The sequence below is a fragment of the Aplysia californica genome, unplaced genomic scaffold, assembly GCF_000002075.1.
Source record: "Aplysia californica isolate F4 #8 unplaced genomic scaffold, AplCal3.0 scaffold00854, whole genome shotgun sequence".
NCBI classification, from domain to species: Eukaryota; Metazoa; Mollusca; class Gastropoda; order Aplysiida; family Aplysiidae; genus Aplysia; species Aplysia californica.
Window position 1 is genome coordinate 222,724 of NW_004798124.1, and position 11,564 is coordinate 234,287.

Here is an 11,564-nt window from a genome sequence, read left to right on the forward strand (position 1 = left end):
GGGGGGGGGGGGGGTCTGGTACGGGGGTAGTTGTTTCTTAGCTAGAGGTAAATCACATTCACCGTTACAGCTTCGTTGAAACGGTCAGTCTGCACCAGTTTCGGACAATAAGGAAACGCACTCGAGTATGTCAGCTTCGATCTAGCCTACATGACCCAATCTCAAGATGGCATCTTCACTCATTTCGCTCGCACTCGTTAGTCACGTTTTGATTTAAACTACACTCGGCTCTGGTCTTTAGGTGGTCTTGTTTTGGTTTAAAACGAAAATCGAATTCGAAATATCCGCTGTTCCTTTTTTCTGTATGAGAGACATTGGGCTCGCGGCAGTTCCATTTGTATCACTTCCTCCACTGTTTGCGGTCGGTGCAGTTTTTAAGTCCCTGTCAATGACAACACTGTTTTAAATATTATATGTTCTTATTTTGGGTTAATAAAAAAGCAGGTAGTGTCAGTGTGATTATTGCATCAAGTCAATACTGTTATTTCGAAATGTCGAAAGTATCAATTTATTACAGGATCCAATTCTCAATTTTTGAGGTGTCACAAGGAAAGAACACTGATCATAATTGTGTTTATTTTATTTTTTTGCAATTTATTTGTTTTTAACCAGTTTAGGCATTGCAATTCGCAACAACAAAAAACCCACTAAGAAAAGGAATGATCCGATGCTTCGCGTGCTCCACATAATTACGAAAACAAGGTATTGTTTAACTTTAGAAAAGTCTTACCCACCAGTGTCGATGACAAAGAGATCATCTGAAATATCATAAGTAGATGTGGTGTGATTATCCCAACAGGCCAGGTTATTTTTTCATGCCATGAATGTCGTCCTCTCTTTTTGAAGTATAGGAATTTAAAAACTGCAATCTGATATACCACGGTCAACGAATTATAAGACAGATTAAAAATAATAGTTGGAAAAAAACCCCGCAATCTCTCTTTGTTTTTTGTTTTTTCAACCCAGTGGAGTGTATAGTTACAGATTGCTAAGGGTTATAGCTGCTGATGTCTTAGCTGCTTCATTATAGACTTTGATTCTGGTTATTTTAACGACGTCGCGTGTTCCTGACAATTTAGAGGCGTGCCGCGTGTGTGATCTCCAGTTATGAAGTCACTTTTTTTTCTAATCAGTAACGGTCTTGTGATACTCATTATTTAGTTCTGCATTGTTCTTAGAATTGCTGACAATAATTATAAATATAGTATGGCGTGGCATTACTTGGTCATGACTAACCTTAAACAGAGAGCAAAGTGAGAGCATTGTAGAGAAGAAATTGCAGGGCAAAAGACAAGAGGAACTGTAGGCAACGCATAGTGAGAGGTAGTAAACAACTAAAAGACAAGACAAATGAATGCAAAATATTCTACAATAAACAAGTCTAGCACGGTGATCTCGAAGTACGCCTGAGACCTGATTAATTCGAGGAGAATATCTTTCCTTTTTTATTTTACTTATAAAATAAGGTATAATTCTAGATCTACGATTGCCCACCCATATGAGCATAGTCGACCATGACTTCTCTCTTGGGATAAGAAAACAGCAACAACGGATTCGTGCAAGCAATATTGCAATGGGATTGTGATAATACTATTTTGAATAATAACAATAATAAAGAGCAAAATGATATTAGAGCTTATTCCTGCTCAGCACTAAGTTCTATATGCTTTACATCATCATCATTATTATCCTAACTGACACAAAATACTCAGTGACAACCTCGGCATCCCAGGAAGCATACAGTGCAAGCACGAAACCCTATCAAGCTGACAAGATATTTCACTGTTTCGTCGGATACCCGTTTTCACCTGAGGAAGTTTAGCAAAATCCGTGTAAAGTGTTTTTCCCAAAGAAACTACATTGGGCGCCAGACGGGGTTCGATTTTTTGACTTTTCAGTTGCGAATCCAAAAACTTACCAATATTCCATCAACGCCACAATTTTTAACGTTTAATTTAACAATGGGGGTGATTGATTGGAAAGATGATTAGCACGTATGTTTTAGGATATTATCTCAAACAATGCCGGGTACTTAGGTGGTGACATGGTGTTCAGTACGCCACAATCTCGACACAATATTTGAAAAACGGTGAATAAATATTTCTAAAAAGTTATGGAGCTGTCCTCAAAGCCTCAGAGTTAGTTTTACAAAGGAAGTTCAAGGTCATAACAGATAAGTCCTACCTTTTTTTACTCCTTGCTAAATAATAATATGTTACTCTTAGAAACTTCTAATCAGAACTAAATGGCTGTTATTTTGTAAACGTGCTTCTTAGACTGAAGCAAACGGAAGCAAATCCTATCTCTCATGATCAACGTAGGCTGAGGGGTACCTTGTTTTCCGAGATATTTAATCTGTAAGATTTAGCAAGTTTTGATGTTTGTGACTATAGAGATCTGCAATTTTTCTCCGACATTTTGAAAATTAATAGATCTACAAATAAAACAAACATTCAAACGGTTTGTTTTTTTACCTCATGGGGTAATTTCTCAAGGAAAAGCCAGGAATTCGACTCATAAGAATTTTGTTTATAGTCTTAGACAACTGCAACACGTTCGATATTATTTAATTTATCTGTTACTTTTGTTCTTATTTTATCGGCAAGCCGAATTTTAAGAAATCAGAAATAAATGACAGTGAACAAAATTCAAAGGTAATTAACCCAAAGCGTGTTTGATTGCTCTCTCTCTCTCTCTCTCTTTCTCTCTCTCTCTTTCTCTCTCTCTCTCTCTCTCTCTATCTCTCTCTCTCTCTCTCTATCTCTGTCTCTCTGTGTCTGTCTCTCTCTCTCTCTCACTCACTCTCTCTTTCGTTCTCTCTCTCCCTTTCTCTTTCTCTCACTCTCTCTCTCTCTCTCTCTCTCTCTCTCTCTCTCTCTCTCTTTCTTTCTCTCTCTAACAGAGGCCTGTCACATCTTTTTATAGAACTTCTATAAAAACAAACATTCCTTTAGAGTAACTCTTTTCATTTGCAATGTCTTACGTTCAACAGGACACTCTATTGGTGAAAGATCTAAGCAAGATTTCAGCATGATACCAGCTGAGCAAGGGGAACAGTTTTGATAAGCTTCTTCGTCAAAATGTTAATACTTTTTGGACTGAATATTCTCTACTTTTTTTCACACCCCCACCTTTCCAGTTCGAAGTATCAGGCCCAAACCAATTCGTCATGTTGTGTGAGATGCCTGACCAGCGTGGGTGCCCTGCCGGTATCACAGATAACAGCACAATAACTAAATTAAGCACTGGACAACCTCCTGGTCTCATCATCGACAACAAGACATTTAGTGTAGTCGTAAATACACTGATGTGTGGACTAGCACTTCCGGTTACAATCTTCGGGATGGTCACCAACCTCATCAACATTGTGGTGTTCCTCAAAACATGTAAGGCTGGATTTTGTTGTGATTCTAGATATAACAATACAATGTGGTTGCATTCCCTACCTTATACCTTAGAATATAACCGTATTACACATTAGTAAAATAGCAAGAGGAATTTTTTTCACCTCCCTTGTATTTATTATGCCTCTGTTCCCTTTTGGCTCTGTCCTAATGGGGATATGCGTAAAATTCAGAGGTTCTGCCTCTTAAATAAACTTACAGTACAGTGTTGGGCCTGGTGGGGACTCTCGTGGCCTGGAGGTTACGATGTTCGCCTCTAAATCAATAGTTTCCGGATTTGAATCCGGATAGCGACGGAGAATTTTTTTCTCTAAAATGTTCTCCTTTCACATCCTTTCCTGCTCCGTAACAACATTCTGTTGTCTGCTTTTGTCTATACTTTATGCCCCCATCCCTTCACCTCGTTTGCCCCCCTCCTCTAGGCTCCTAGCACTTTCTGCAGCCTTTCTACCGCTACTCCTTGACTCCTTCTTACTGCTGTCATTCAGCCACACCCCTGATCTTTTGGTAGGAAAGATTTATACCTACCCTTCTTGGACAAGGGTGAAAAATTTCGGAGGTCCTGTGTGCAAGTTGCACAAGTTAGAGATCCCTTGGTGGTCCAAAATCGATAAGAGTAGGCTTTGGCCGCCATCCGGGCAAAATTCAAAATTACCTTCCAACTGAAAATATTTAATGTGTCATTCACGCCTATATGACCTTAATATGCAGTTGCGAGCGCCGTAGAACACTTTAAAAAACACAAAAACACCCCTCCCATAAAAAAGAAACAACAACGAAAAACGAAAACAAAACTAGATACTATTTCAGTGTTCTTGTTTTGTTGGTTTTTTTTGTTGTTGTTGTTGTGGTTTTTCGTTTCAGATTGGTTGTATTCATCTGGTCTGTATACACTAGCACGCAACCTCGTTGTGGTCCCGAACATATTACAATATGGTTTAAAAGGGACTTGTTATTGGCATATACCCTAACGTTAAGGTTTGCAACATAAAAATAGAAAAATGTGTTGTTTCAAATGATTCCAATATTAACAATATAATTGTTTTCGTACACTTATGACAAAGATGTATTGTTACTAGTATTTACGATGTCGTGGAATTTGTTAACACAGGACGTGTGTCATGCGTTGTTATCAACAATAGTGGTGTAGCAGTTTGGCGCTTCGTCGTGCCTAGCAGAAGACCTGAGATTAATTTCTTAACGGGGAAGACATTTTATTGACTGTCTCTGCCTTTCTTATTTTACATTGTATCTCTCTCAACAAGGGTTGGTTTTGAGAGACTGCGTTGAAACCAGCTTCCTAAATTTTCGGAAGTGTTTTGGGATAAAAGTTTAAAGACGTACTGCCCTGAAAGAGTTTAGTTCATCGTACGTTTTTTCTATTTTCAATCACAGATCTCACAGACTCCGTGTCGGTGACTTTCTTCGCACTGTCGATATCAGATTTCTGCTTCCTGTTCGTTTCCTTTTTCAACCAGACAGGCATTGCTCTTTGGTTCTTGGGGTTGAGCGATGGCTGGAAGGTCAACACATTTCACCTTGGCCTTTATCTTGTGAATTTTCAAGCTCCTGTCTACTATTGCTCTGTCTTCGTGACGACCTACATGGCTATCGTTCGGTGCTGCTGTGTCACTTTCCCGTTAAGATTCCGGCATCTGTTCACCGCAAAGAGAACGTACATTGTGTTGGTCTCAATGTTTACCATCGTCACAGTCTTACATATGCCGTATTTGGAAAGAACTAAGCTAGACTGGGTTAAGCAGAACAATAACAGGACTGTGTTGAGTCTGGTCTTCTTGCCCGGGTGGACAGATGCACGTGATTTCCAAGACCTCGTAAACGGAAATATAATAACTAATGTCTGTTTGGCCATTGTTTTTACTTGCCTGTTTGCACTTATCAGAGCGCTGCGACATGCCTCGGCGTTTCGACAAAAGAAAGCTCATTGTCTGACCCCAGAAGGTGAAGAGGATGTAAAAAGAGTGGACAAAGGCTCTATAGTAACTGTGAAATCTGCAGAAAAACTGGATAGAAAAAGTGTGCAGGTGGTTCAGTCGGTCACTTTTATTTCCACCTTTTTTGCAGTCTCCTTGGTTATTCAACAGAGTGTGCTTCTCGGAAGGTTGATTTTTCCAGAATTTCGCTCTACAGGGCATTACAAAAACATTTTCGGAGTACTGGCAACTCTATCGACAACAGCTATGTTTCTAAATGCCTCAATCAATATTATTGTCTACTACTTCTTCAACACCAAGTACAAAGCATCTCTTCTTCAGCTAATAGGAAGAGACAAAACCAGCAGCATCGTGTCGAATCTTCCTGGTAGTTCATGAAGACAAGAAAAAGCTAAATATAGTAATATGATAATATATTATTAAACTATTGTCACCTAATAGGTAAAAATCTTTGCAATGTTGAATAAAGTTTAAACAATAAAACTGTTACACTGTCATTTTGTTTTTTCACAACATGGAAATACAAGTTCAGAAGAGATACCATTTGGTTCCTGTTTTTGTTCCAATTATTTGTAGATCTAATATTTTGAGGTTTGTTTGGTTGTTTGTTTTTTGTGTTGTTGTTTTTTTTTTTGGGGGGGGGGGGAGGTTGAGGGTGGTTTTGTTTTTGTTTTTGAAACATCACGTGGAATTGATGGTCAGAGATAAATATTTGGCAAAGGGTGAGTTCTGCTGACATTTCACAACGCTAATCGCTCCTTTCAACATGTTAAAAGTTATCTGACAGGCAGGGGGAGGGGGCGGGGAGGGGGTGATACTTGAACTTCTGTCTCTTTTCAAATTAAAGTAGCATTACCAAGTTTGTGCTAACCCATGGATACTCACCAGATCGTACAGTTTAAATAGTACCTTCTTGGGACTTGAACCACAGTCGCCGTTGCCGATGTCCCTATCTTCTCGGTGGCTCCAGTGACAAAGTGAGTTATGAGTTCAGACTATATAGTAATTTCATGCAAGTGTTTGTGACACGGAGATTAAGTGGGTGGTCACTGGGGTGTGTCCTTGAGCAAGAGACGACAAACTCTAGCAGGCGTGAAGCAAATTATTTATAATTGTGAAACTGTTCTGCCATCTGTGTAATACTGTTTTTTTATGGCATACTATGTAGTTGTGGACGCATTTATTAACGTACTGTTATGCATGTATGCATTTATCATCATTATTTATGCATGAGTGTAGATTTATGTATGTTTACCATTGCAACCCCCAATTTCCCCAAGGGGAACAATAAAATGTATTTTGTTTATTTATATTTAGATCTAGATCTATTTATATACATTTTTACCAGTTTCAAAGGGGCACTTGTAATGCCTGTTAAAATTGTATAGATGGGTTAGTGTATTCGTGCTGTGTGAGGAGGTATACATTTATTAGAATTTTGTGTTGTGTTTCAAATGTGGACGGAGAGAGAGATGAGGTTGGGGGCGAGAAAAGAGGGAGAGACATAGGGAGAACTTGACAGAAAAAAGAGAGAAATAAATAGAGGAAGAGGGAGAAAGGGAGAGGGGGGGGGGGAGAGAGAGAGAGAGAGAGAGAGAGAGAGAGAGAGAGAGAGAGAGAGAGTGGAAGACAACATGAGAGACGGAGAGAGAGTGAAAATGAGAGAAAGAACGAGAGAGAGAGAGAGAGAGAGAGAGAGAGAGAGAGAGAGAGAGAGAGAGAGAGAGAGAGAGAGAGAGGGTAGGGGGGGGGATAAAGAGACCGAGAGAAGTGATAAAAGGAGGGTGAGCACGAAAAGCGAGTATAAAAATGGTAGTATATCATTATATATTTTTTTGAAAAGACAGGGACTTTGAAAATGACAGGACAATGTGCTCAGAGGCAAGGGGAAATTACAAGGACTTGGTCAGGGAAATTGAAATGATAAACCTTACGGAATTGGAAAAGGGATGTATTTTACGCATCGTAAGCTTGCCTGGAACCAAGGGCGATTGGTGAAATGGATATAATGCCAGTACTTAGGTGGTGTCGGTGGTCTAGTGGTTAAGCTACAGGATTCGTAATCGTGGTGTTGCAAGTTCGGAGGTTTCGAGCCTCAGGCCCGACGTTGTTTCCTTGCGAAAGGCATTTTACACGAATTTTCCTCACTTCACCCCCGTGAAAATGGGTAGATCTACTCTGTCGTAGACAGCGAAAGGTCTTGTCAGTTTGTTAGTGTTTTGGCACCTATGAATGGCAGCTTGCACTGTATGCTTTTCGGGAAGTTGAGATTGTTTCAGAAAGCCATCACGTCTGCTGGAGTAATAATATAGATTGTAAATCGCGTAGAGCTTGCTGTTGAGGGGATATGTGCTCTATATACAAATGCTGTCTATCAAAATCACTTTCTTATTCTCAGAAGAAGTGGAACTCACAATGTGTGGTAAAAAGAGGCAGAAACAGTATCTACTCCAATCAGCTTGACTCTCTATGTATCCATCTGAGTGCGTTTCTTTTGCACTTATTCATCCTCACAGATTATCATCGTAAACAGACCATGGAAATAATCATGACGGCCAGGACAGGTAAAGGGTCAGAAAGAACGGACAATGCAAGTGCAAGGCAGCTATTGATATGAGTTACTGGTACTGATGACGCAAATTGTCGGCACAAAACATCCGTAACTTGTTCGTTTATGACAAGCCGGAGTAATGCTGATCCCCCCACGATCTCCGGGACAGGGGATGGACGCATAACCCGCCTGCCGAAACGGTTTGTAACTCCTGCGCGAATGTTTTAACTGTTCTTTATGGACGACCTGTTCGTCTTTTCGCCGGGTATTCTCATGAATATTTATGACACGTCTTACAATCGTGTTTAGTCTTTCCGCCCTGGTGTAATGCTTCTTGCTGAATGGGATGTCTGCACTGTTAGCTGCCGTATATACTTCCTGTCCCCACGTGATCAGAATGATATGGAGACGGAATTGGATACTGAACTAATCTTTAAAAGAAAAAGAAGAACGCTTGAATTTCCCATAAGTGACCAGATATAGCGTCATTATCCGAAGTTTTTTTTTCAGTTTAGGGGATGGGGGGAACTCTTCCCTGGCACAATGCTTCAGGGACGAAAAGTACTCGTCTATTTTCTTGGTGCCAGACTTTAATACATCCATTGTATTCACTCATAAATTCATTCTGTGACATGACGTCATATTGTTACCAGGTATCGAGGTTCTCAGTAGCTGTGTAACATTGGCAACATTAATTTATTGACAACTATTTCTATTACGAGAACGAAACCTCGGTACGTAACATTAAATAAACGAATTAGACCTATAAACGAAAAAACAACCTTTTTCTCATAAACATATTATTTCCCGTTTATCTTTTAGTTTTATTGGGAAGGGCGTGAGAAGTTGCAATTTAAATCACGGAAGGTTATTTTTTCGGAAAACTCTTAGGCCTCCTTAGCGTAGCGAATGATGAACTAGTTGCCATAAAACTGACAAGACTATTATTAAAGTACAAGACTCATTACATGTTATACCTATGCCTGGACATACGGATGCACGACTTCTCTAAAAAAAAGATTACCTTTATTTTGCTTAATATCTGATGTTCATGGTCGCTACCCGGATTCTCAACCCGGGATCTTTGAATGAGAGCGAACACCTTAACCTCTAGGCCACGAGAGCTCCCTCTCAAGATCTATGGGCTTTACTAACCCCAACAAACCCTATAACCCTTAGAAACATTATCGTCTTCCCGGGAAGCATACTGTGCAAGCAGCTGATTAAGTACTAAAAACTAACTGATACGATGTTTCGCTGTCTATTTCCGGGTACGTAGTCTCATTTGGGTGAAGAGAGGACATTTTCTATTAAACACTTTTTCCAGGGATATAATGCCGGTCTCCTTATTGGGTTTGAAACTGCGACCTTTCAGTTTAGAACCCTTCTGCCTAACCTGTGTCCACCGACGCCACTAAAGTAGGTTAACGAATCAGACCGGTAAACGAAAAATAACGTTAATTTTCTGGAAGATAACTCCTTATTACAGGAGACAGGCTGATAGGGTATTCAAGTTGCACAGAATCAAAATCATCGTGGGCACACATCGGGTTGAGCTGTCGATCATGTTCGTTCTTGGGTGAATTAGACTATTAAAATCCAGACTAAACGGGTATTTGAGTAGTCAAGAGTAATTATCTAAAATAAAATATATCCTTCTGGAGGCATTTTGAAGAATGGTCAATAGTTGTCATGTTTTTATGTTAATCCATAACATGTTTAGCCGATTGAATACTTCTGAGCCATCATACTGGAGTCACGACCTTTTGTTACAAGTATTTATAAAGCTCAAGACAACCTACTCTCTCTAACGTTTCTGGTCGTTCTTTCCAGTCCTAACATAATATCTGATATTTTACTATCTGGATCTGGCTGTATGTCTGTCTCTTTGGGTTTTTTTGTTTGTCTCTTTATCTGTCTGAATGTCTGAATGTCTGTCCATCAGTCCGTCAGTCTTTGTCTTTTTGTCTCTCTTTATTTATTTCCCACATACGGCACAGTATCAAGCACATTAACGCACACACACACACACACACTTGGTTTGGTACACACACACACACACACACACACACACACACACACACACACACACACACACACACATACACACAAATAGACACAAATACAAACAGAATCCCCAAGACAACAGTCCGGGGAAGTCGAGCCTCCTCGATTCAGGTCAGTTGTAAGAGGCAATTTTGGCATCGATCCAGCTTTGATCAAAGCCTTTACTGATGTGTGATTATACCCATATCCATCTTTGTGTCCGCTTCATCAAAATTGGCATCGATTACTGGCGGCCGTGCCGCTATTACTTGCCGTTTACTGCCTGTGTTTATTGGAAACAATCCTTGTAGTTGGCGCAGTGTCGAAATGATCATGACGTTTATAATCCGTCCGTGTCCCGTTTCCAATGATACCCGAGTGTAAAGTGAAAACGCAAGAAATCACGGGTAGATTTTCCTTTATTTTGTTCCCTTGTCTTGAGCGTTTGCGTGTGGGTTTATGAGTGTTTGGATGTGTGTGTGTGTGTGTGTGTGTGTGTGTGTGTGTGTGTGTGTGTGTGTGTGTGTGTGTGTGTGTGCTCGAGAGAGAATTGGGAATGTATTCTTGTGTATATGAAAATGGTGAAATGGTGTAGGTTTAACTCCCCTGTCAGCACTATTAGGTTATTTAACGAAACGTCCGAGTTTTCCTAGTTCTTCAGACTTAGTAATGTTTTTCAGAGATAAATTTATTGTTTACGTATATGGAGAAACTTGTTTTTTCAGTTCTTGGGTTGTCTTTAAAAGATCTATGTCAAATTTGGGTTGGTACTTTGACTTTTTACGTTTCTTCTGTCTAATCTGCATTTTACACATAACTCGTACACGGTCACTATCACAGTCTGCTTCTGGCTGTGATTAAGACGATTTAATTGCATTCCTAAAACGTTTCTGCAAAAGTATGAAATTTATCTCGTTTCTACTTCTATAGCCAGGACTCTTCCAAGTGTATCGTCTTCTTGGGTGATTTTCATACCAGGTACCAGGTATTTAAGATCATAAAATTATTGTCTCTTCACCGGATGGCGACGGAAAAGTTTCTTCTCTAAAATGTTCTCTTTGCACATCCTTCCCTGTTTTGTAACACTGTTCTGTCATTAGATTTCGTCTCCACTTTCTGCCCCCTCTGCTTTACTTCTTTGTCCCCTCCTCTGGGCCTTTCTACTGCTTCTCCTTGGCTCCTTCTTACTGCTGTTTTTCAGCCACCTTTCTGATCTTAAAACAGGTAAGATCTTCCCCAAGCCTTCTCGGACAAGGCTGAAAAATCTCGCAGATCCCGTGTGCAAGTTGCGCAGGTTAAAGATCCCTTCGTGGTTTAAAATCGACAAGAGTAGGTTTCGGTCGCCACCCGCGCAAAACGCAAAATGTCCTACCTACTGAAAATGTTTGGTGAGTCCTGCGGGCTCATATGACCTTATGCAGTTGCGAGCGCCATAAAACACTAACCAAAAACATAAAACAAACACAACTAATCTAGTTTATCTCTTTCCAATCTCCTATGTCATTTTTTTCGCGGTCTTTTTGTCTCTCCCTGACTTTGTCTGTCTGTCTGTCTGTCTGTCTGTCTGTCTGTCTGTCTGTCTGTCTGTCTGTCTGTCTGTCTGTCTGA